At 45.8% G+C, this 24,056-nt stretch overlaps 1 protein-coding gene across 1 annotated transcript in view; it reads right to left on the bottom strand.

The window, feature by feature from the left end:
- The window catches only part of SOX6 (SRY-box transcription factor 6), an 853,991-nt gene extending 834,181 nt beyond the window's left edge, over positions 1-19,810 (bottom strand). Inside the window, exon 1 of the mRNA XM_075326979.1 lies at positions 19,682-19,810. The gene's annotated coding sequence lies outside the window, so the exon portion shown is untranslated. The remainder of the gene's footprint in view (positions 1-19,681) is intronic.
- Positions 19,811-24,056: the final 4,246 nt, after the last annotated feature.

Below are 24,056 nucleotides of genomic sequence, written 5' to 3'. Positions count from 1 at the left end.
TGGAGATAGAAAAGTAGAAAAGTTGTGGGTAGCTCCGCTCCATCCAAATTCATACTTAAGGGCAACTACCTCAAATAAATGCAACTCCCATACATTGGGACCAATAGCTTTCACAAAACAAATTTGGGATACATGTGTGGAAAAATTCCCATTGAAGGTGAAAAGCTCCCCACTAACTTCTTTCTTATTTAATCCTAAACTACCAGATAGGTTAGGAAGAAGTCTAAGGCTATGTGCGCACTAGAAATGTCCTTTTTCTCAAGAAACTTTCTTGAGAGACATTCTGGGAGTTGAAGATTCCCGCACCTGCGGGAAAAAACCGCACCAAATCCGTGGTAAAAACGCATGCGTTTTTACCGCGGATTAGCCGCGAATTTACCGCGATTTCACCGCGGATTTTCCGCAGGTTGTTCCTGACACATGCAAGTATAGAAATTCCAGGGGTATTCCGCAGGTAATAATGGACATGCTCATTTTCTCAAGAAAGTTTCTCGAGAAAATTTTCTCAAGAAATTTTCTTGAGAAAAATCCGCAGCGTGCGCACAGCTAATTTTTTTACACATAGGTTTTGCTGGGAAATGTCTGCAGAAAGATTTCTAATCTTTCTCAAGAAATTTCCGCGGCAAATCCGCGGGTAAATCCGCGGGTAAAACGGTCTAGTGCGCACATAGCCTAAAGGGTACCGATATCGCTAGCGAGCGTACCCACCCCCGACGGTTGTGAGTGACGGGCAAATCGCTGCCTGTGGTGCATAACATCGCTAACACCCATCGCACGGACTTACCTTCCCTGTGATGTTGCTGGCGAACCGCGTCCTTTCTAAGGGGGCAGTTCGTTCGGCGTCACAGCGACGTCACACGGCAGCCGTCCAATAGCAGAAGAGGGCGGAGATGAGCGGCTGGAACCTGCCGCCCACCTCCTTCCTTCCTCATTGCCGGTGGACGGAGGTAAGGAGATGTTCGTCGCTCCTGCAGTGTCACACATAGCGATGTGTGATGCCGCAGGAACGAGGAACATCGCTACTGACCAGACAACGATTTTTTCAAAAATTAACGACCTCTCTCAAACAAACGATTTTTGCCTCTTTTGCGATCGTTTATGGTCGCTCCAGCCTGTCACATGCTGCGATGTCGCTAACGACGCCGGATGTGCGTCACAAACACCGTGACCCCAACGATATATAGTTAGCGATCTCCCAGCGTGTAAATGGCCCTTAAGGCTATGTGCGCACTATTGTGCGGTATTCTGCCAGAGGGTGCAGATTTTTCTATAGCAGATGGGAGCTGCTTCATTGATTAACATGAGTCCGAGTGTGAAGCCTTAGGCCGGCTTCACACTTGCGATTAACTCGCACAAGTGCAATGCGAGAAAATCTCGCATTGCACTTGGACCCATGCTAATCAATGAGGCAGCTCCCATCTGCTATTTTTATCTCAGTCCAAATCGGACTGAGAAAAAAAATCGCAGCATGCTGCGTTTTTGTGAGTTTCTCGCACGAGTCTCTTCAATGCAAGTCTATGGGTGCGTGAAGAAAAAAGGATGTCACACTGAACCATCCTAGTGACATCTGTTTTTCTCAATACATTTCACGCATGTAGCAGAGAACACTGTAAATGCTCCTGTACATAACAGTACATGAATAGCAGAAGCTGAGGGTAAAAACTGATTGCACACTGACAGCACACTGATGAAATGTGAGAAGAAATCGTCCGACTTTCTAGCATGAGAATCGGACCGATTTTACACTCGCAAGTGTGATTCCAGCCTTAGGTGCAGGACATTCGATGTATGGAGCATCTCACAGCTTTAATAAATAACACGTTTGAAGCAACATGGAATCTGTGGCATGTATACTAGGCTATATAAGGGTAATTGCTTAGCAAGGACTATCATCAACCCCCTGGGCTCTTTCCTTCCTTTCCCTTCCTCGTGTTTCATTGTCTAGTTAACTCCATTTGTCTTGACTATATTTGTTACATGGTTTGCATTGATTCTTTGTATGCATTTTTTTTTGAGTGATCTATCCCTGTAATGCTCTGTTGTAAAATCATTAAATACTCAGTTATATAAAAAAAATAAATAAACCCCAAAATTTTAAAAAATACATCAATGCTAAAAAGAAAATTATGGATGGTATCGGACCCTTAAAAGATGATAATAGCAAGATAATTATAGAGGACGAAGAAAAGGCTAAGATATTAAACAGGCACTTTTCATCTGTAAAGAGGAGGGGAGCCGGCACCGCTTATGAATGGCATGCAACAATGAAAAAAATAAAAAGTGTAATATTCACAAATTCATTCCTACTGTAACAATTCAATGAGATTTTTTGCAAATGATTGATCACTTTTTATCTGTGTTCACCAATGAACTGACTTCTAGGGAACATTCAACAAGACAAAAATCAAAGTTCACCACCTGATATAACTGATTTAACAGAAGAAGTACACCTGTGTCTGAGTAAATTAAATATTGACAAATCCCCCGGGCCAGATGTCATTCATCCTCGGATATTAAGGGAATTGAGCTTAGTAATTGTCAGACCGCTGTATCTCATCTTCTAAAGGCTACTTTACACACTGCGATATCGGTCCCGATATCGCTAGTGTGGGTACCCGCCCCCATCTGTTGCGCGACACGGGCATATCGCTGCCCGTGCCGCACAACATCGCCCAGAGCCGTCACACATACTTACCTGTCCAGCGACGTCGCTGTGACCGGCGAACCGCCTCCTTTCTAAGGGGGCGGTCCGTGGGCATCACAGCGACGTCACTGAAGCGTCACTGAACCGCCGCCCAATAGCAGCGGAGGGGCGGAGATGAGCGGGACGTAACATCCCGCCCACCTCCTTCCTTCTGCATTGCCGGTGGAGGCAGGTAAGGAGATGTTCGTCGCTCCTGCGGTGTCACACATAGCGATGTGTGCTGCCGCAGGAACGAGGAACAACATCACTTAAAAAAAAGAAAACGATTTTTTGTTTCAGGACGACCTCTCCGCGGCAAACGATTTTGACCGCTTTTGCGATCGTTTAAGGTCGCTCATAAGTGTCACACGCTGCAATATCGTTAAGGACGCCGGATGTGCGTCACAAACAATGTGACCCCGACGATAATTCATTAACGATATCGTAGCATGTAAACCCCGCTTTAGGTTAGAAGGTGGATCAAGGGCCTACTGTCCGGTAAGTCTGACATTGTGGTGTGCAAAGTTTTTGAGTGCATTATAAAAAATGACCTGCAGAATTATATTAGAGAGAATAATATAATAACTGACAGACAGCATGGATTCATGAAACATAAGTCGTGTCTGACCAACCTGTTGGGGTCCTATGAGGGGGTAAGTGCAAACCTGGATATTGGTAATGCAGCTGAGGGGATTTATTTGGAATTTGCAAAGGCTTTTCATACTGTACCACATAATAGCCTTATACTGAAGCTCCAGAAGCAAGGACTAGCGGAAACTATATGCAACTGGGTAAGGAATTGGCTAAAAGATAGGAAACAAAGAGTAGTCATAAATGGTACATTCTCTAAATGGGCTATAATCAGCAGTGGGGACCACAGGGACCTGTCCTGGGAGCAGTGGGGACCACAGGGATCTGTCCTGGGAGCAGTGGGGACCACAGGGATCTGTCCTGGGAGCAGTGGGGACCACAGGGATCTGTCCTGGGAGCAGTGGGGACCACAGGGATCTGTCCTGGGAGCAGTGGGGACCACAGGGATCTGTCCTGGGAGCAGTGGGGACTGCAGGAATCTACTGGGAGTAGTGGGGGACCGCAGGGATCTGTACTGGAGGCATTGGGGACTGCAGGGATCTGTACTGAGACCAGTAGGAACCACAGGGATCTGTACTGTGAGCAATCAGGACCTCAGGGATCTGTACTGGGGCAGTGGGGACTGCAGGGAACTGTACTGGGACCTATTTTTAATCTTTTTATTAATTACACTGTGGATGGGATTGATAGTAAAGTGTCAGTCTTTGCTGACAACACCAAACTATGTAGGATATTAATAATACAATATTGCAAAACGATCTGGATAAGATGTGGGAATGGGCAGACACTTGGCAAATGAGATTTTATGTTGATTAATGTAAAGTAATGCACCGAGGACGGAGTAATCCTATAGCTGCATATACATTAAATGGAAGTAAACTCTGGACTACAGAACAGGAGAAGGACTTGGGTATTCTCATTACAAATAAGCTGAGCAGCAGCACTCAATGTCAAGCAGCAGCTGCTAAAGCAAACAAGATTTTAGGGTGTATAAAAAGAGAGATTAGATCCTGGGATCCCAACGTATTGTTACCCCCCTATAAATCACTTATAAGGCCACATCTGGAATATGGGATCCAGTTTTGGGCTCCACATTTTAAAAATGATATTCAGAAGTTACAGTCAGTTCAAAGGTTAGAAACTAGATTATTACAAGGAATGGAGGCCGCCCGTATGATGAGTAATGGAGGCCGCCCACATGATGAGTAATGGAGGCCACCCGTATGATGACTAATGGATGCCGCCCGTATGATGAATAATGGAGGCCGCCCGTATGATGCGTAATGGAGGCCGCCCGTATGTTGAGTAGTGGAGGCCGCCCGTACGATCAGTAATGGAGGCCGTCCGAATGTTGAGTAGTGGAGGCCGCCCGTATGATGAGTAATGGAGGCTGCCCGTATGTTGAGTAGTGGAGGCCGCCCGTATGATGAGTAATAGAGGCCGCCCGTATGATGAGAGGAAAAAGGCGTCTCAGAGATCTCATTATATGTATAAATACATGTGTGGTGAATATAAAAGACGGCGCAGGACTTATTCCTTCCAAAGACAACCAGGGGGCGCTCACTGCAAGTGGAAGAAAAGCGATTCTGGCAGCTAAATAGGAAGGGTTCTTTACAGTTAGAGCAGTCAGACTGTGGAATGCGACCACAAGAGGCAGTAATGGCCGATACTATAACAGCTTTATATCCGGGTGGAGGATTCCGCTGTACAACATTGTGGTTATAGATAATTTGGTAACAAAAGATGTATAATTAGTATTTTTTCAACCTACATAACACAGGGATGTGAGGTACTATAATGGGGAGATACAGGATCTAAGCACACCTGTATGCAGAATATTACACCCTGTACACACCTGTATGCAGAATATTACACCCTGTACACACCTGTATGCAGAATATTACACCCTGTACACACCTGTATGCAGAATATTACACCCTGTACACACCTGTATGCAGAATATTACACCCTGTACACACCTGTATGCAGAATATTACACCCTGTACACACCTGTATGCAGAATATTACACCCTGTACACATCTGTTTGCAGAATATTACACCCTGTACACAGAATATTACACCCTGTACACACCTGTATGCAGAATATTACACCCTGTACACACCTGTATGCAGAATATTACACCCTATACACACCTGTATGCAGAATAATACACCCTGTACACACCTGTATGCAGAATATTACACCCTGTACACACCTGTATGCAGAATATTACACCCTGTACACACCTGTATGCAGAATATTATACCCTGTACACACCTGTATGCAGAATATTACACCCTGTACACATTTGTATGCAGAATATTACATCCTGTACACACCTATATGCAGAATATTACACCCTTTACACACCTGTATCCACAATATTACACCCTGTACACACCTGAATTCAAATTATTATACCCTGTACACACCTGTATGCAGAATATTACACTCTGTACACACCGGTATACAGAATATTACACCCTGTAAACACCTGTATGCAGACTATTACACCCTGTATACACCTGACTGCAGAATATTACACCCTGTACACACCTGTTGTAACAGTGTGTCCCTCCCTCGACTTTGCTCATGGTGTAATAGTCTGTCTCTCCTTGACTCTCCTGTATGTACTACTGGTGGGGAATTGTTTGTTCTTCTCAGCATGGGACTTCTCCAATCCACAACTTGGTAAACAAGAAAGAGCCAGGACTTCTAAAGTCCATTCATGTATCAAGTGTCCAGGCGGAGTTGGACTCTTCTGCCCACCTAAGGGGCTGATCCCAGGAGAGAAGAACAATGAGACCCATGTTAGGTCAGTTAGTTGGATCTCGGCTGGAGAAGGACTAGGATCTATTGCTGAGGCTGGATCCTAGAGCCTGTGTATGGACTGTCACAGATTGGAGATCAGTGGCCACGTGGGATTGCGTTTTGTTGTTCACCCTGTTGGACTCAAGGAACTCATATAAGGACCATTGCCATATTTTCCCTGGCGTTGGAATACCGGGAGGCGCCCCTGGATCTTTTGTTTTGTTGTGGACTTCTTGCAGACTTTAAGGATTTATATTTGTTTGGTGCTTTATCTTTGTGGTTCCAATAAAGCCCTTTGGATTGTTCCTTAGCCTGACGTCACTTACTGCTATGCCGCATACCCCGTCACAAACTGGTTGGCAGCGGCGGGATCAGAGCAGAAAGAATGGAGGACAGCGGCCAATTAACATCTGGAATCAGAACCTCAGAGTACAAGAACTGGACTGTGGTCAGCCTACAAACAAAGGCCCGTGAATTAGGAGTCGGCTACAAAGGACTCTCTAAAGAGCAACTAATTGAGGCATTGGAAAATGCTTGCCTGCAAGATGGCACCGAGGAAGGATTTCCACAGCAAAGGGAGGAAAGATGGGAGCTGGAGGTAAATACCCAAAAAAGTCAATGGGTTGTGTGGTATGAGGAGGAGATGGCATTGCTTGGAGATGAGGCAACCATAGAAGATAAGAGGGAGGCCATTTGCAGACCTCAAGAGAGGGCAGCATTGCTGGAGAGGAGGCTTGCTGTGGAAGCAGCTAGAGGCTCCAGACAAACTGTAACCACAGCACCCACTATGAGGGAATTCTCCAGAGTGTCCCTCAAGGACTTTAAGCCATTTAATGAAGCTGCAGGCGACATTGAGGGCTTCTTCCAGGACTTTGAGCATCAGTGCCGATTAATGGAAGTCCCAGAAAGAGAGCGAGAGAGAGTCAGACACCTGGTGGGCCTCTTGGAGGGTGGAGCTGCCGACGCCTATAGAGCTATGGACCCTCAGTGGAATTGTGATTATGGGGAGATAAAACAGACCATTCTAGAACATTATGCCGTGACCCCAGATACTTATAGGACTCAGTTCCGTACGTTAGCCTGTGATGGGGAAGTGTCTTTCAAGATGTATGTCCACAGACTGAAACAAGTATGCCATCGCTGGCTGGAGGGAGAGGGGGCCTTAACTTGGGAGACCTTCCTCCAGGTCATCCTGAAAGAGCAGTTCTATGCCAGGTGCCCTGCTGAAATCAGGGAATGGGTGCGCGAGAGGAGACCAGACAGTGGAACAAGCTGCTGCTCTAGCTGATGAGCTTCTCACCATCAAGCCTCAATGGAAAAGGCTACTAGTCAGTGAGAAAAAAAAACTACCAGCTCCCCAACACCAGTGGTTCCTTGTCCTTTGGCCTCCAATGTTCACCGTCCCATTAGACTACCAACACATGGCGGACCCCGTGTGAATGTGCCTCCTACTACTCCTGCCTCCTCTTTGGGAGTACGACGTGGAGAAAGACTCATAGAACGTAGATGTTATGGATGTGGGCAGCTGGGTCATCTGCAAGCTCACTATCCAGGTGCTCGGAGGCAAAACAGTTACAGACCCCCTTTGCCTGTCCATTATCTACAGACAACCTCAACAGGAGAAGAGCTGGATTCACTCCCTGATGATTCGACAAAAGACTCTGATATGTTGACTTCCCTACCAGGAGTTTATGGGGTGCGAGCCACAGCCGCCCGTTCTTCTGATCTTCAGCATAAACATCTACAGGAGGTCATGCTGGATGGCCAAAAACTTGCTGGCTTTCGTGACACTGGGGCTTTTCTCACCATCGCACATCCCCGAGTAATTCAACCAGAAGCAATGCAAAAGGGACCAGGAATTGCCATTAAATTGGCTGGAGGTACTCAGAGATATATTCCAAGAGTGAGTGTGACCCTGGATTATGGCTTTGGAGCAAAACAATGCACGATTGGTGAGATGAGCGGCCTTCCTGCAGACATTCTTCTAGGGAATGATGTGGGGAATCTTCAATGCCACTTTGTCGGCGCGATAACCAGAAGTCAAGCCAAGAGGGCAGCAGATGTGGACGTGTTCAACCCATCAATGAAACTGAGGCCACCCGAACTGCCTTCACAGCCGGTGAGTGATTCTTCTTGTGGGTCTCATATGAATGTCACTTGGGATAACGTTCAGTTTAGACAAGAGGTAAAGATTGACCCCACCCTGGTTAGCTTTAGAGCTCGGGCTGAAGTAGGGCAGTTAGGAGAAAATGGGGAAAAAATTATCAGAGAAAATGGACTTCTATATCGGGTTACCAATGCAGACTCCATAGATAAACCCTGGACTTATAGCAAACAGCTGATTGTTCCTCAGAAATAAAGAGTTTCCCTATTACACCTTGCTTATGACATTCCTACTGCCGGCCATCAAGGGAAAACCCGCACCGAGAGACGATTGACTCAAATTTTCTATTGGCCTGGAATTTCTCAAGCAGTGGCGCATTTCTGCCGAACTTGCGATATATGTCAGCGTAGAGGGTGACCCGGAGATCACCCAAAGGCACCCTTGCAACCACTCCCTATCATAGAAGAACCCTTTCAAAGAGTAGGTGTCGATATCATTGGACCTCTGTCTAAACCAAGTAAATCTGGAAAGCAGTACATTCTCACTGTTGTGGATTACGCTACCCGATATCCAGAAGTCGTGGCCTTGTCAAGTATTTCTGCAGCCAAGGTGGCCGAGGCCCTTGTTACCATTTTCACCTGAGTAGGATTCCCAAGTGAGATCTTATCGGACCAAGGCTCCCAGTTCATGTCAGAGTTGGTGCAGTGTCTGTGGCGCACCTGTGGAGTACGACCAATTCGAACTACAGCATACCATCCTCAAACCAATGGACTTTGTGAACAGTTTAATCAAACACTGAAAAATATGCTAAGGGCCTTCACTGACAGGGATTGCGACTGGGAGAAGTACCTACCCCATCTCCTGTTCGCCTATCGGGAAGTTCCGCAGGAATCCACTGGGTTTTCCCCCTTTGAACTACTCTATGGAAGAAAGGTCAGAGGACCCTTAACTCTGCTAAAGGAATATTGGGAGGGGCAAGTTGAAGATACAGGAACCCCTATTGTTCTATATGTCCTCAAGCTTCGGGAAACCCTGGCTCAACTTGCTAGTTTGGCTCAGGATCATGTGCGGATGGCTCAAACCAGACAGAAGACATGGTATGACCACAAAGCACGCTATCGAGAATTTGTAGAGGGACAACAAGTCTTAATGATTGTTCCCCATCGGCAAAATAAACTCCAGACAACATGGTAAGGTCCCTTCCGGGTTCTCAGAAAACTAAACCACACCAATTACCTTCTTTCTCTAGATGATCAGGATCTAAAGGCCGCTTTGCACACTACGACATTGCAAGCCGATGCTGCGATGTCGAGCACGATAGTCCCCGCCCCCGTCGCAGCAGCGATATCTTGTGATTGCTGCCGTAGCGAACATTATCGCTACGGCAGCTTCACATGCACTCATCTGCCCTGCGACGTCGCTCTGGCCGGCGACCCGCCTCCTTCCTAAGGGAGCGGGTCGTGCGGCGTCACAGCGACGTCACACGGCAGCAGGCCAAGAGAAGCGGAGGGGCATAGATGAGCGGGACGTAAACATCCCGCCCACCTCCTTCCTTCCTCATTGCAGCCGGGACGCAGGTAAGGAGATGTTCCTCGCTCCTGCGGTGTCACAAACAGCGATGTGTGCTGCTGCAGGAACGAGGAACAACATCGTACCTGTCGCTGCAGCGATATTATGGAAATGTCGGACCCTACACCAATCATACAATAACGACGCTTTTGCGCTCGTTAATCGTATGTAAAAGGATTCACATACTGCGATGTCGACAGTGACGCCGGATGTGCGTCACTTTCAATTTGACCCCACTGACATCGCACCTGTGATGTCGCAACGTGCAAAGCCCGCCTAAGACAAAGGACTGTCCATGTGAATATGATTAAGGAGTACCATGACCGGACATTACCTATGATAGCAGCTGTCAGCTGGCTTCAGAAGATGGTCAGGAGGATGAGGACCCATTACCTGATCTTGTTGAAGCAGCCAGAGCCCCATCCACTGTGGAACAGGTTCCTCTGAGAGATCACTTAGATTCCTTACGGAAAAAACAAATGCTCGGAGTGCTCCATCAGAGATAGGCTGCTTACTCATCCCGACAAGGTCGAACCACAGTAACCCAACATCTTGTGGACACTCAGGGCATTTGTCCCATACAGCAGGCTCCCTACCGGGTACCAGAATCAGTTAGAAACACCATGCAGCATGAGCTGGAGGAGATGTTACAGCTTGGGGTGATTCAGGCCTCCCATAGTCCTTGGGCCTCTCCTGTTGTGTTAGTACCCAAGAAAGATGGGAGTACTCGATTTTGTGTGGACTACAGACGACTAAATGACCATACCATCAGTGATGCTTACCCAATGACCCACATTGATGAACTTCTAGACCGGCTAGCTGGGGCACGATACGTCACCACCTTGGATCTCAGTAAGGGATACTGGCAAATTCCCCTGACGGAGGAAGGTAGAGAAAGGTGGGCTTTTATAACCCTCTTTGCTCTGTATGAATTTCTAGACATGCCTTTCGGAATGAAAAACACCCCTGCAACCTTTCAGAGAATGGTGGACCAGATCCTCCGGGGATGTGGCGACTTCGCTTGTGCCTACCTGGATGATATCACCGTCTTCAGCCACACATGGGAGGAACATCTGAATCAAGTAGCTGTTGTTCTTGACCGGATTCTCGCAGCAGGCCTAACTATTCGACCTGATAAATGCCAATTGGGGATGGGTGAAGTCCAATACCTAGGGCATCGAGTAGGAGGAGAGAAGTTACGTCCTGAACCAGGCAAAATCCAGGCTATTAGAGACTGGCCTTTACCTCAAAAACAAGTTATGGCTTTTTTGGGCACTGCCAGTTATTAGAAGTGGCCTATGCAACTGTTGAGATGGAATATCTGGCTGTAGTATGGGCCCTTAGGAAACTAAGGCCGTATCTGTATGGACGAGAATTCACTGTGGTTACTGATCACAATCCCCTCACCTGGCTGAACAGAGTCTCTGGGGACTATGGACGCTTACTACGATGGAGCCTGGCTCTTCAACCCTATAACTTTACAATACAATATAGAAGGGGCAGCCAACACCAAAATGCAGACAGATTGTCCAGGCAAGAGGAGCCCTGAGTCAGGGTCGGCATGTTTACGTGTACTTGACAAGCGACCTGTTGAGGTCACTAGTCCGTACACAAATTGAGGGGGGAAGGGGTTGTAACAGTGTGTCCCTCCCTCGCCTTTGCTCATGGTGTAATAGTCTGTCTCTCCTTGACTGTCTTGTATGTACTACTCTACTGGTGGGGGATTGTTTGTTCTTCTCAACATGGGACTTCTCCAATCCACAACTTGGTAAACAGAACAGAGCCAGGAGTCTAAAGTCCATTCATGTATCAAGTGTCCAGGCGGAGTTGGACTCTTCTGCCCACCTAAGGGGCTGATCCCAGGAGAGAAGAACAATGAGACCCATGTTAGGTCAGTTAGTTGGATCTCAGCTGGAGAAGGACTAGGATCCATAGCTGAGGCTGGATCCTAGAGCCTGTGTATGGACTGTCACAGATTGAAGATCAGTGGCCACATGGGATTGCGTTTTATTGTTCACCCTGTTGGACTCAAGGAACTCATATAAGGACCATTGCCCTATTTTCCCTGGCGTTGGAATACCAGGAGGTGCCTATGGATCTTTTGTTTTGTTGTGGACTCATTGCAGACTTTAAGGATTTATATTTATGTTTGGTGCTTTATCTTTGTGGTTCCAATAAAGCCCTTTGGATTGTTCCTTGGCCTGGCGTCCCTTACTGCTCTGCCGCATACCCCGTCACAATTACACCCTAAACAAACCTGAATGCAGAATATTACACCCTGTACACACCTGTATGCAGAATATTACACCCTGTACACACCTGAGTGCAGAATATTACACCCTGTACACACCTGTATGCAGAATATTACACCCTGTACACTCCTGTATGCAGAATATTATACCCTGTACACATCTGTATGCAGAATATTACACCCTGTACACTCCTGTATGCAGAATATTACACCCTGTACACACCTGTATGCAGAATATTACACCCTGTACACACCTGTATGCAGAATATTACACCTTGTAAACACCTGTATGCAGAATATTACACCCTGTACACTCCTGTATGCAGAATATTATACCCTGTACACATCTGTATGCAGAATATTACACCCTGTACACACCTGTATGCAGAATATTACACCCTGTACACTCCTGTATGCAGAATATTACACCCTGTACACACCTGTATGCAGAATATTACACCCTGTACACACCTGTATGCAGAATACTACACCCTGTACACACCTGTATGCAGAATATTACACCCTGTACACACCTGTATGCAGAATATTACACCCTGTACACTCCTGTATGCAGAATATTACACCCTGTACACACCTGAGTGCAGAATATTACACTCTGTACACACCTGTATGCAGAATACTACACCCTGTACACACCTGTATGCAGAATATTACACCCTGTACACACCTGTATGCAGAATATTACACCCTGTACACTCCTGTATGCAGAATATTACACCCTGTACACACCTGAGTGCAGAATATTACACTCTGTACACACCTGTATGCAGAATACTACACCCTGTACACACCTGTATGCAGAATACTACACCCTGTACACTCCTGTATGCAGAATATTACACCCTGTACACACCTGAGTGCAGAATATTACACTCTGTACACACCTGTATGCAGAATATTACACCCTGTACACTCCTGTATGCAGAATATTACACCCTGTACACACCTGAGTGCAGAATATTACACTCTGTACACACCTGTATGCAGAATATTACACCATGTACACACCTGTATGCAGAATATTACACCCTGTACACACCTGTATGCAGAATATTACACCCTGTACACACCTGTATGCAGAGTATTACACCCTGTACACTCCTGTATGCAGAATATTATACCCTGTACACATCTGTATGCAGAATATTACACCCTGTACACACCTGTATGCAGAATATTACACCCTGTACACTCCTGTATGCAGAATATTACACCCTGTACACTCCTGTATGCAGAATATTACACCATGTAAACACCTGTATGCAGAATATTACACCCTGTACACACCTGTATGCAGAATATTACACCCTGTACACACCTGTATGCAGAATATTAGACTCTGTACACACCTGTATGCAGAGTATTACACCCTGTACACACCTGTATGCAGAATATTACACCCTGTACACACCTGTATGCAGAATATTACACCATGTACACACCTGTATGCAGAATATTACACCCTGTACACACCTGTATGCAGAATATTACACCCTGTACACACCTGTATGCAGAATATTACACCCTGTACACACCTGTATGCAGAATATTACACCATGTACACACCTGTATGCAGAATATTACACCATGTACACACCTGTATGCAGAATATTACACCCTGTACACACCTGTATGCAGAATATTACACCCTGTACACACCTGTATGCAGAATATTACACCCTGTACACACCTGTATGCAGAATATTACACCCTGTACACACCTGTATGCAGAATATTATACCCTGTACACATCTGTATGCAGAATATTATACCCTGTACACACCTGTATGCAGAATATTACACCCTGTACACACCTGTATGCAGAATATTACACCCTGTACACACCTGTATGCAGAATATTACACCCTGTACACACCTGTATGCAGAATATTACACCATGTACACACCTGTATGCAGAATATTACACCCTGTACACACCTGTATGCAGAATATTACACCATGTACACACCTGTATGCAGAGTATTACACCCTGTACACTCCTGTATGCAGAATATTACACCATGTACACACCTGTATGCAGAATATTACACCCTGTACACATCTGTATGCAGAATATTACACCCTGTACACACCTGTATGCAGAATATTACACCCTGTACACACCTGTATGCAGAATATTACACCCTGTACACACCTGTATGCAGAATATTACACCCTGTACACACCTGTATGCAGAATATTACACCCTGTACACACCTGTATGCAGAATATTACACCCTGTACACACCTGTATGCAGAATATTACACCCTGTACACACCTGTATGCAGAATATTACACCCTGTACACACCTGTATGCAGAATATTACACCCTGTACACACCTGTATGCAGAGTATTACACCTTGTAAACACCTGTATGCAAAATATTACACCATGTACACACCTGTATGCAGAATATTACACCATGTACACACCTGTATGCAGAATATTACACCCTGTACACACCTGTATGCAGAATATTACACCCTGTACACACCTGTATGCAGAGTATTACACCTTGTAAACACCTGTATGCAGAATATTACACCATGTACACACCTGTATGCAGAATATTACACCATGTACACACCTGTATGCAGAATATTACACCATGTACACACCTGTATGCAGAATATTACACCATGTACACACCTGTATGCAGAATATTACACCATGTACACACCTGTATGCAGAATATTACATCCTGTACACTCCTGTATGCAGAGTATTACACCCTGTACACACCTGTATGCAGAATATTACACCCTGTACACACCTGTATGCAGAATATTACACCCTGTACACACCTGTATGCAGAGTATTACACCTTGTAAACACCTGTATGCAGAATATTACACCATGTACACACCTGTATGCAGAATATTACACCATGTACACACCTGTATGCAGAATATTACACCATGTACACACCTGTATGCAGAATATTACACCATGTACACACCTGTATGCAGAATATTACACCATGTACACACCTGTATGCAGAATATTACACCCTGTACACACCTGTATGCAGAATATTACACCCTGTACACACCTGTATGCAGAATATTACACCATGTACACACCTGTATGCAGAATATTACACCATGTACACACCTGTATGCAGAATATTACATCCTGTACACTCCTGTATGCAGAGTATTACACCCTGTACACACCTGTATGCAGAATATTACACCCTGTACACACCTGTATGCAGAATATTACATCCTGTACACTCCTGTATGCAGAATATTACACCCTCTACACTCCTGTATGCAGAGTATTACATCCTGTACACACCTGAGTGCAGAATATTACACTCTGTACACACCTGTATGCATAATATTACACTCTGTACACACCTGTATGCATAATATTACACTCTGTACACACCTGTATGCATAATATTACACTCTGTACACACCTGTATGCAGAATATTACACCCTGTACACACCTGTATGCAGAATATTACACCCTGTACACACCTGTATGCATAATATTACACTCTGTACACACCTGTATGCAGAATATTACACTCTGTACACACCTGTATGCATAATATTACACTCTGTACACACCTGTATGCAGAATATTACACCCTGTACACACCTGTATGCATAATATTACACTCTGTACACACCTGTATGCAGAATATTACACTCTGTACACACCTGTATGCAGAATATTTCTCCCAATATTACACATGGTTTATTTGCATCATACTCAGGATTGTTGGTATTGATAGTATGCTACCACTGTGCACAATTTTATACATTGAATATTAAACACTATATTTTATTGAGTATTACATACAACTATTACACTCTAAATATATTTACTGTAAATTTTAGTTACACCTTGTAGTATCCTCACCTACCACTGCATGCAGAAGACCACACAGTATGTATATTAGTATTCATGATATAGAAACAATACATATAACACACTATGAATATTATTACACACTATATATTACACACTGTACATAATTTATAGACAATATATATTACATAATATTACACACTATACATGATACACACTGTTACACTACACATTACTGTATATATATTACACACTATACATGATACACACTGTTACACTACACATTACTGTATATATATTACACACTATACATGATACACACTGTTACACTACACATTACTGTACATATATTACACACTATACATGATACACACTGTTACACTACACATTACTGTACATATGTTACACACTATACATGTTACACACTGTTACACTACACATTACTGTACATATATTACACACTATACATGATACACACTGTTACACTACACATTACTGTACATATGTTACACACTATACATGTTACACACTGTTACACTACACATTACTGTACATATATTACACACTATACATGATACACACTGTTACACTACACATTACTGTACATATATTACACACTATACATGATACACACTGTTACACTACACATTACTGTATATATATTACACACTATACATGATACACCCTGTTACACTACACATTACTGTACATATGTTACACACTATACATGATACACACAGTCACACTACACATTACTGTATATATATTACACACTATACATGATACACACAGTCACACTACACATTACTGTATATATATTACACACTATACATGATACACACAGTCACACTACACATTACTGTACATATATTACACACTATACATGATACACACTGTTACACTACACATTACTGTACATATATTACACACTATACATGATACACACAGTCACACTACACATTACTGTATATATATTACACACTATACATGATACACACAGTCACACTACACATTACTGTACATATATTACACACTATACATGATACACACTGTTACACTACACATTACTGTACATATATTACACACTATACATGATACACACTGTTACACTACACATTACTGTATATATATTACACACTATACATGATACACACTGTTACACTACACATTACTGTACATATATTACACACTATACATGATACACACTGTTACACTACATATACATATGTTACACACTATACATGATACACACTGTTACACTACATATACATATGTTACACACTATACATGATACACACTGTTACACTACATATACATATGTTACACACTATACATGATACACACTGTTACACTACATATACATATGTTACACACTATACATGATACACACTGTTACACTACATATACATATGTTACACACTATACATGATACACACTGTTACACTACATATACATATGTTACACACTATACATGATACACACTGTTACACTACATATACATATGTTACACACTATACATGATACACACTGTTACACTACATATACATATGTTACACACTATACATGATACACACTGTTACACTACATATACATATGTTACACACTATACATGATACACACTGTTACACTACATATACATATGTTACACACTATACATGATACACACTGTTACACTACATATACATATGTTACACACTATACATGATACACACTGTTACACTACATATACATATGTTACACACTATACATGATACACACTGTTACACTACATATACATATGTTACACACTATACATGATACACACTGTTACACTACATATACATATGTTACACACTATACATGATACACACTGTTACACTACATATACATATGTTACACACTATACATGATACACACTGTTACACTACATATACATATGTTACACACTATACATGATACACACTGTTACACTACATATACATATGTTACACACTATACATTAGTGTATATACATTACTATATCGCTGGATAGATTCAGAGCGGCAGTAATACAATCCTGGCTGAAATCTCCCCGAGACGATCCCGAGCTCCTTATTCTTATCCTTCATGACTTTAGCAGAGAAGGTGGCAGAAGTTTATGTGCTTGTACGTACAAGTATATCATGTACCCGGGTATACAGCCGGAGTATACAGCCGACTATAGAGCGCCGGGTATACAGCCGACTGTACAGTGCCAGGTATACAGCCGGAGTATACAGCGCCGGGTATACAGCCGGAGTATACAGCAGACTGTACAGCGCCGGGTATACAGCCGGAGTATACAGCAGACTGTACAGCGCCGGGTATACAGCCGACTGTACAGTGCCAGGTATACAGCCGGAGTATACAGCAGACTGTACAGCGCCGGGTATACAGCCGGAGTATACAGCAGACTGTACAGCGCCGGGTATACAGCCGGAGTATACAGCAGACTGTACAGCGCCGGGTATACAGCCGGAGTATACAGCAGACTGTACAGCGCCGGGTATACAGCCGGAGTATACAGCCGACTGTACAGCGCCGGGTATACAGCCGGAGTATACAGCAGACTGTACAGCGCCGGGTATACAGCAGACTGTACAGCGCCGGGTATACAGCCGGAGTATACAGCCGACTGTACAGCGCCGGGTATACAGCCGGAGTATACAGCCGACTGTACAGCGCCGGGTATACAGCCGGAGTATACAGCCGACTATAGAGCGCCGGGTATACAGCCGACTGTACAGTGCCAGGTATACAGCCGGAGTATACAGCAGACTGTACAGCGCCGGGTATACAGCCGGAGTATACAGCAGACTGTACAGCGCCGGGTATACAGCCGGAGTATACAGCAGACTGTACAGCGCCGGGTATACAGCCGGAGTATACAGCAGACTGTACAGCGCCGGGTATACAGCCGGAGTATACAGCCGACTGTACAGCGCCGGGTATACAGCCGGAGTATACAGCAGACTGTACAGCGCCGGGTATACAGCAGACTGTACAGCGCCGGGTATACAGCCGGAGTATACAGCCGACTGTACAGCGCCGGGTATACAGCCGGAGTATACAGCCGACTGTACAGCGCCGGGTATACAGCCGGAGTATACAGCCGACTGTACAGCGCCGGGTATACAGCCGGAGTATACAGCAGACTGTACAGCGCCGGGTATACAGCCGACTGTACAGCGCCGGGTATACAGCCGGAGTATACAGCAGACTATAGAGCGCCGGGTATACAGCCGGAGTATACAGCAGACTATAGAGCGCCGGGTATACAGCCGACTGTACAGCGCCGGGTATACAGCCGGAGTATACAGCAGACTGTACAGCGCCGGGTATATACGAGTCGGTAACACGGACAGAGCCGATTGTCGCCTGCGTACAGCTGTGTTCGGGGTCTGTGCACACTTCCATTCCCTATGCGTTTATCTGCACACGTGTATGCTGACACACAGGTGGTGTAATAGGGGCATCCTGCCAGTATACACGGTGTATTCACTGATGGCAGAGATGTGATGCAGGGGTAGAAGGACATCAGGTGACAGCAGCCCACCCTGCACACTAGACACAGCATATACACAGCATATACACAGCACACTCCAGAGGCCGTGCCACAACTGTCCTCGGCTCTATCACACAGAGTGTCAGCTCTGCGGCCACACAGGAAAGTTCTGCATCCAGGGAACAAAACAAGGAGCCCAGACAGAAAGTTGGAGTTGGAAGTTTCAGAGGCTTAACAGGATTGGGCAGGTTTGGGCCCCTGAAGGATCAATGTCCCTACCCAGGCACAATAATAGACAATGAGGAGACAATGCAGTACTCACCGTGCCGGCTCTGTGTGTGCAGACAGTGTACAGTGTACAGTCAGGGAGTGTGCACACCTTCAGTGCGTGTCATCACATCTGCCAGCCTCTCTCCTTCATTCCACTTCTCTTTGTTCCCCACGTCACATCTCACTCCCAGTATGCAAGAAAGCTGCATCAGCTTGTACCCAGCACCCTGCACTCACCCAGGTACCCAGCACCCTGCACTCACCCAGGTACCCAGCACCCTGCACTCACCCAGGTACCCAGCACCCTGCACTCACCCAGGTACCCAGCACCCTGCACTCACCCAGGTACCCAGCACCCTGCACTCACCCAGGTACCCAGCACCCTGCACTCACCCAGGTACCCAGCACCCTGCACTCACCCAGGTACCCAGCACCCTGCACTCACCCAGGTACCCAGCACCCTGCACTCAGCCTGCGCCAGGTACCCAGCACCCTGCACTCAGCCTGCGCCAGGTACCCAGCACCCTGCACTCAGCCTGCGCCAGGTACCCAGCACCCTGCACTCAGCCTGCGCCAGGTACCCAGCACCCTGCACTCAGCCTGCGCCAGGTACCCAGCACCCTGCACTCAGCCTGCGCCCTGTGCCCAGCACCCTGCACTCAGCCTGCACCCTGTGCTCAGCACCCTGCACTCAGCCTGCACCCTGTGCTCAGCACCCTGCACTCAGCCTGCACCCTGTGCTCAGCACCCTGCACTCAGCCTGCACCCTGTGCTCAGCACCCTGCACTCAGCCTGCACCCTGTGCTCAGCACCCTGCACTCAGCCTGCACCCTGTGCTCAGCACCCTGCACTCAGCCTGCACCCTGTGCTCAGCACCCTGCACTCAGCCTGCACCCTGTGCTCAGCACCCTGCACTCAGCCTGCACCCTGTGCTCAGCACCCTGCACTCAGCCTGCACCCTGTGCTCAGCACTCTGCACTCAGCCTGCACCCTGTGCTCAGCACCCTGCACTCAGCCTGCACCCTGTGCTCAGCACCCTGCACTCAGCCTGCACCCTGTGCTCAGCACCCTGCACTCAGCCTGCACCCTGTGCTCAGCACCCTGCACTCAGCCTGCACCCTGTGCTCAGCACCCTGCACTCAGCCTGCACCCTGTGCTCAGCACCCTGCACTCAGCCTGCACCCTGTGCTCAGCACCCTGCACTCAGCCTGCACCCTGTGCTCAGCACCCTGCACTCAGCCTGCACCCTGTGCTCAGCACCCTGCACTCAGCCTGCACCCTGTGCTCAGCACCCTGCACTCAGCCTGCACCCTGTGCTCAGCACCCTGCATTCAGGCTGCTCCTAAAACCCAGAACTTAGCCTGCACACTACGCAGTCTGCACCCTCTTCCCAGCCAGCATCCTGAATCTAGCCCCCCCCCGCACCATATACATAGGACCCTACACTACTCATCAGACACCCTAAACTGAGCCAGAAGCCTGCTTTGGAGTCTGCACTCTAATCCAGCTGTGTACTTTAACCAGCACCCTGTCTCCGGAGTACCGCATGTACCAGGCACCCACCACCTAGTATCGCATATCGGAGTATCGCATGTACCAGGCACCCACCACCTAGTATCGCATATCGGAGTATCGCATGTACCAGGCACCCACCACCTAGTATCGCATATCGGAGTATCGCATGTACCAGGCACCCACCACCTAGTATCGCATATCGGAGTATCGCATGTACCAGGCACCCACCACCTAGTATCGCATATCGGAGTACCGCATGTACCATGCCTTCACTGTGTATTCAGCCTGTACTCAGCCTGCACTCAACATTCCCTCACTCCAGGGCCAGCTCCGATGGGCAGTGAGAACAGGTAAGATGCATGCCATCACCTACCACACTCACCTGTCACAACCAGGGCACTAACACCAATGGCCGAAACAATCCCCCTCACTATCAGTGTACACACAACGCCCCCTGCAGACCACAATATTCACAAACATCGCCTAACCTTCATGCCCACCCTTCCCAATCTATACCCTCCTCTGCATAGAGAACACAATGTAACACAAACCCATTATACACAGACACATATACATCGAATGAAAGTGACACAGACGCCTATATGAAATAATGTGACACAAGTAACATATAGATACACCAATATAAGTGTAAAATACATATAGACCTATATAATATACACAGCTACGCCTATATAATATGTATAAAACACACAAATACGCCTATATAATATGTATAAAATACACGTGTAATATACACAGATACACCTATATAAGTACACAGATATGCTTATATAATGTGGAACATAGACACACCTGTATAATTTGTGTAACACACAGATACACCTGTATAATTTGTGTAACACACAGATACACCTGTATAATTTGTGTAACACACAGATACACCTGTATAATTTGTGTAACACAGATACACCTGTATAATATGTATAATATGCACAGATATATTTGATAACCTGTAAACACTAATATTCTTTCATTGATTTGAAACGGAAATGATAGAATACGCGTATATTTATCTGATTCACGGGAAAATACAGATGCTATCATGTCGTGAAGTGAAATCAGCTCAGACCTGTTTATAATGCAACACAATTGTATAAGTGACAGGCAGCTATAGAAGACACTACAGTTGTCGGCGCACAGCAGGGGTCATCACTGCTCACCGATCAGATCGAGTGCGATACATTGTAAAGACACCGGAAACGTTCTACAAGGAGAATCTAATATAATGCCTGAGATAGATGAGAGTGAAAACGAGACAGATCGAGAGAGGGAGAGAAAAAAAGAGACAGATGGAGAGAGGGGGAGAAAAAGAGAGATCGGGAGAGGGAGAGAAAAAGAGACAGATCGAGAGAGGGAGAGAAAAAAGAGACAGATCGAGAGAGGGAGAGAAAAAAGAGACAGATCGAGAGAGGGAGAGAAAAAGAGACAGATCGAGAGAGGGAGAGAAAAAAGAGACAGATCGAGAGAGGGAGAGAAAAAGAGACAGATCGAGAGAGGGAGAGAAAAAAGAGACAGATCGAGAGAGGGAGAGAAAAAGAGAGATCGAGAGAGGGAGAGAAAAAAGAGACAGATGGAGAGAGGGGGAGAAAAAGAGAGATCGGGAGAGGGAGAGAAAAAAGAGACAGATGGAGAGAGGGGGAGAAAAAGAGAGATCGGGAGAGGGAGAGAAAAAGAGACAGATCGAGAGAGGGAGAGAAAAAAGAGACAGATCGAGAGAGGGAGAGAAAAAAGAGACAGATCGAGAGAGGGAGAGAAAAAGAGACAGATCGAGAGAGGGAGAGAAAAAAGAGACAGATCGAGAGAGGGAGAGAAAAAGAGACAGATCGAGAGAGGGAGAGAAAAAAGAGACAGATCGAGAGAGGGAGAGAAAAAGAGAGATCGAGAGAGGGAGAGAAAAAAGAGACAGATGGAGAGAGGGGGAGAAAAAGAGAGATCGGGAGAGGGAGAGAAAAAAGAGACAGATGGAGAGAGGGTGAGAAAAAGAGAGATCGAGAGAGGGGGAGAAAAAAAGAGACAGATCGGGAGAGGGAGAGAAAAAGAGACAGATGGAGAGAGGGAGAGAAAAAGAGAGATCGAGAGAGGGGGAGAAAAAAGAGACAGATGGAGAGAGGGTGAGAAAAAGAGAGATCGAGAGAGGGGGAGAAAAAGAGAGATCGAGAGAGGGGGAGAAAAAAGAGACAGATCGGGAGAGGGAGAGAAAAAGAGACAGATGGAGAGAGGGAGAGAAAAAGAGAGATCGAGAGAGGGGGAGAAAAAAGAGACAGATGGAGAGAGGGTGAGAAAAAGAGAGATCGAGAGAGGGGGAGAAAAAAAGAGACAGATCGAGAGAGGGAGAGAAAAAAAGAGACAGATCGAGAGAGGGAGAGAAAAAAAGAGACAGATCGAGAGAGAGAGAAAAAGAGATAGATGGAGAGAGGGGGAGAAAAAGAGATCGAGAGAGGGAAAGAAAAAGAGGCAGATCGAGAGAGGGAGAGAAAAAAGAGACAGATGGATAGAGGGAGAGAAAAACAGAGATCGAGAGAGGGGGAGAAAAAGAGACAGATGGAGAGAGGGAGAGAAAAAGTGACGGAGAGAGGGAGAGAAAAAGAGACAGATCGAGAGAGGGAGAGAAAAAAATAGACAGATCGAGAGAGGGAGAGAAAAAAAGAGACAGATCGAGAGAGAGAGAAAAAGAGATAGATGGAGAGAGGGGGAGAAAAAGAGATCGAGAGAGGGAAAGAAAAAGAGGCAGATCGAGAGAGGGAGAGAAAAAAGAGACAGATGGATAGAGGGAGAGAAAAACAGAGATCGAGAGAGGGGGAGAAAAAGAGACAGATGGAGAGAGGGAGAGAAAAAGTGACGGAGAGAGGGAGAGAAAAAGAGACAGATCGAGAGAGGGAGAGAAAAAGAGA

The sequence above is a fragment of the Anomaloglossus baeobatrachus genome, chromosome 10 (genome assembly GCF_048569485.1).
Source record: "Anomaloglossus baeobatrachus isolate aAnoBae1 chromosome 10, aAnoBae1.hap1, whole genome shotgun sequence".
In the NCBI taxonomy this organism is placed as follows: domain Eukaryota; kingdom Metazoa; phylum Chordata; class Amphibia; order Anura; family Aromobatidae; genus Anomaloglossus; species Anomaloglossus baeobatrachus.
This window is presented reverse-complemented; position numbering and strand designations above follow the sequence as displayed.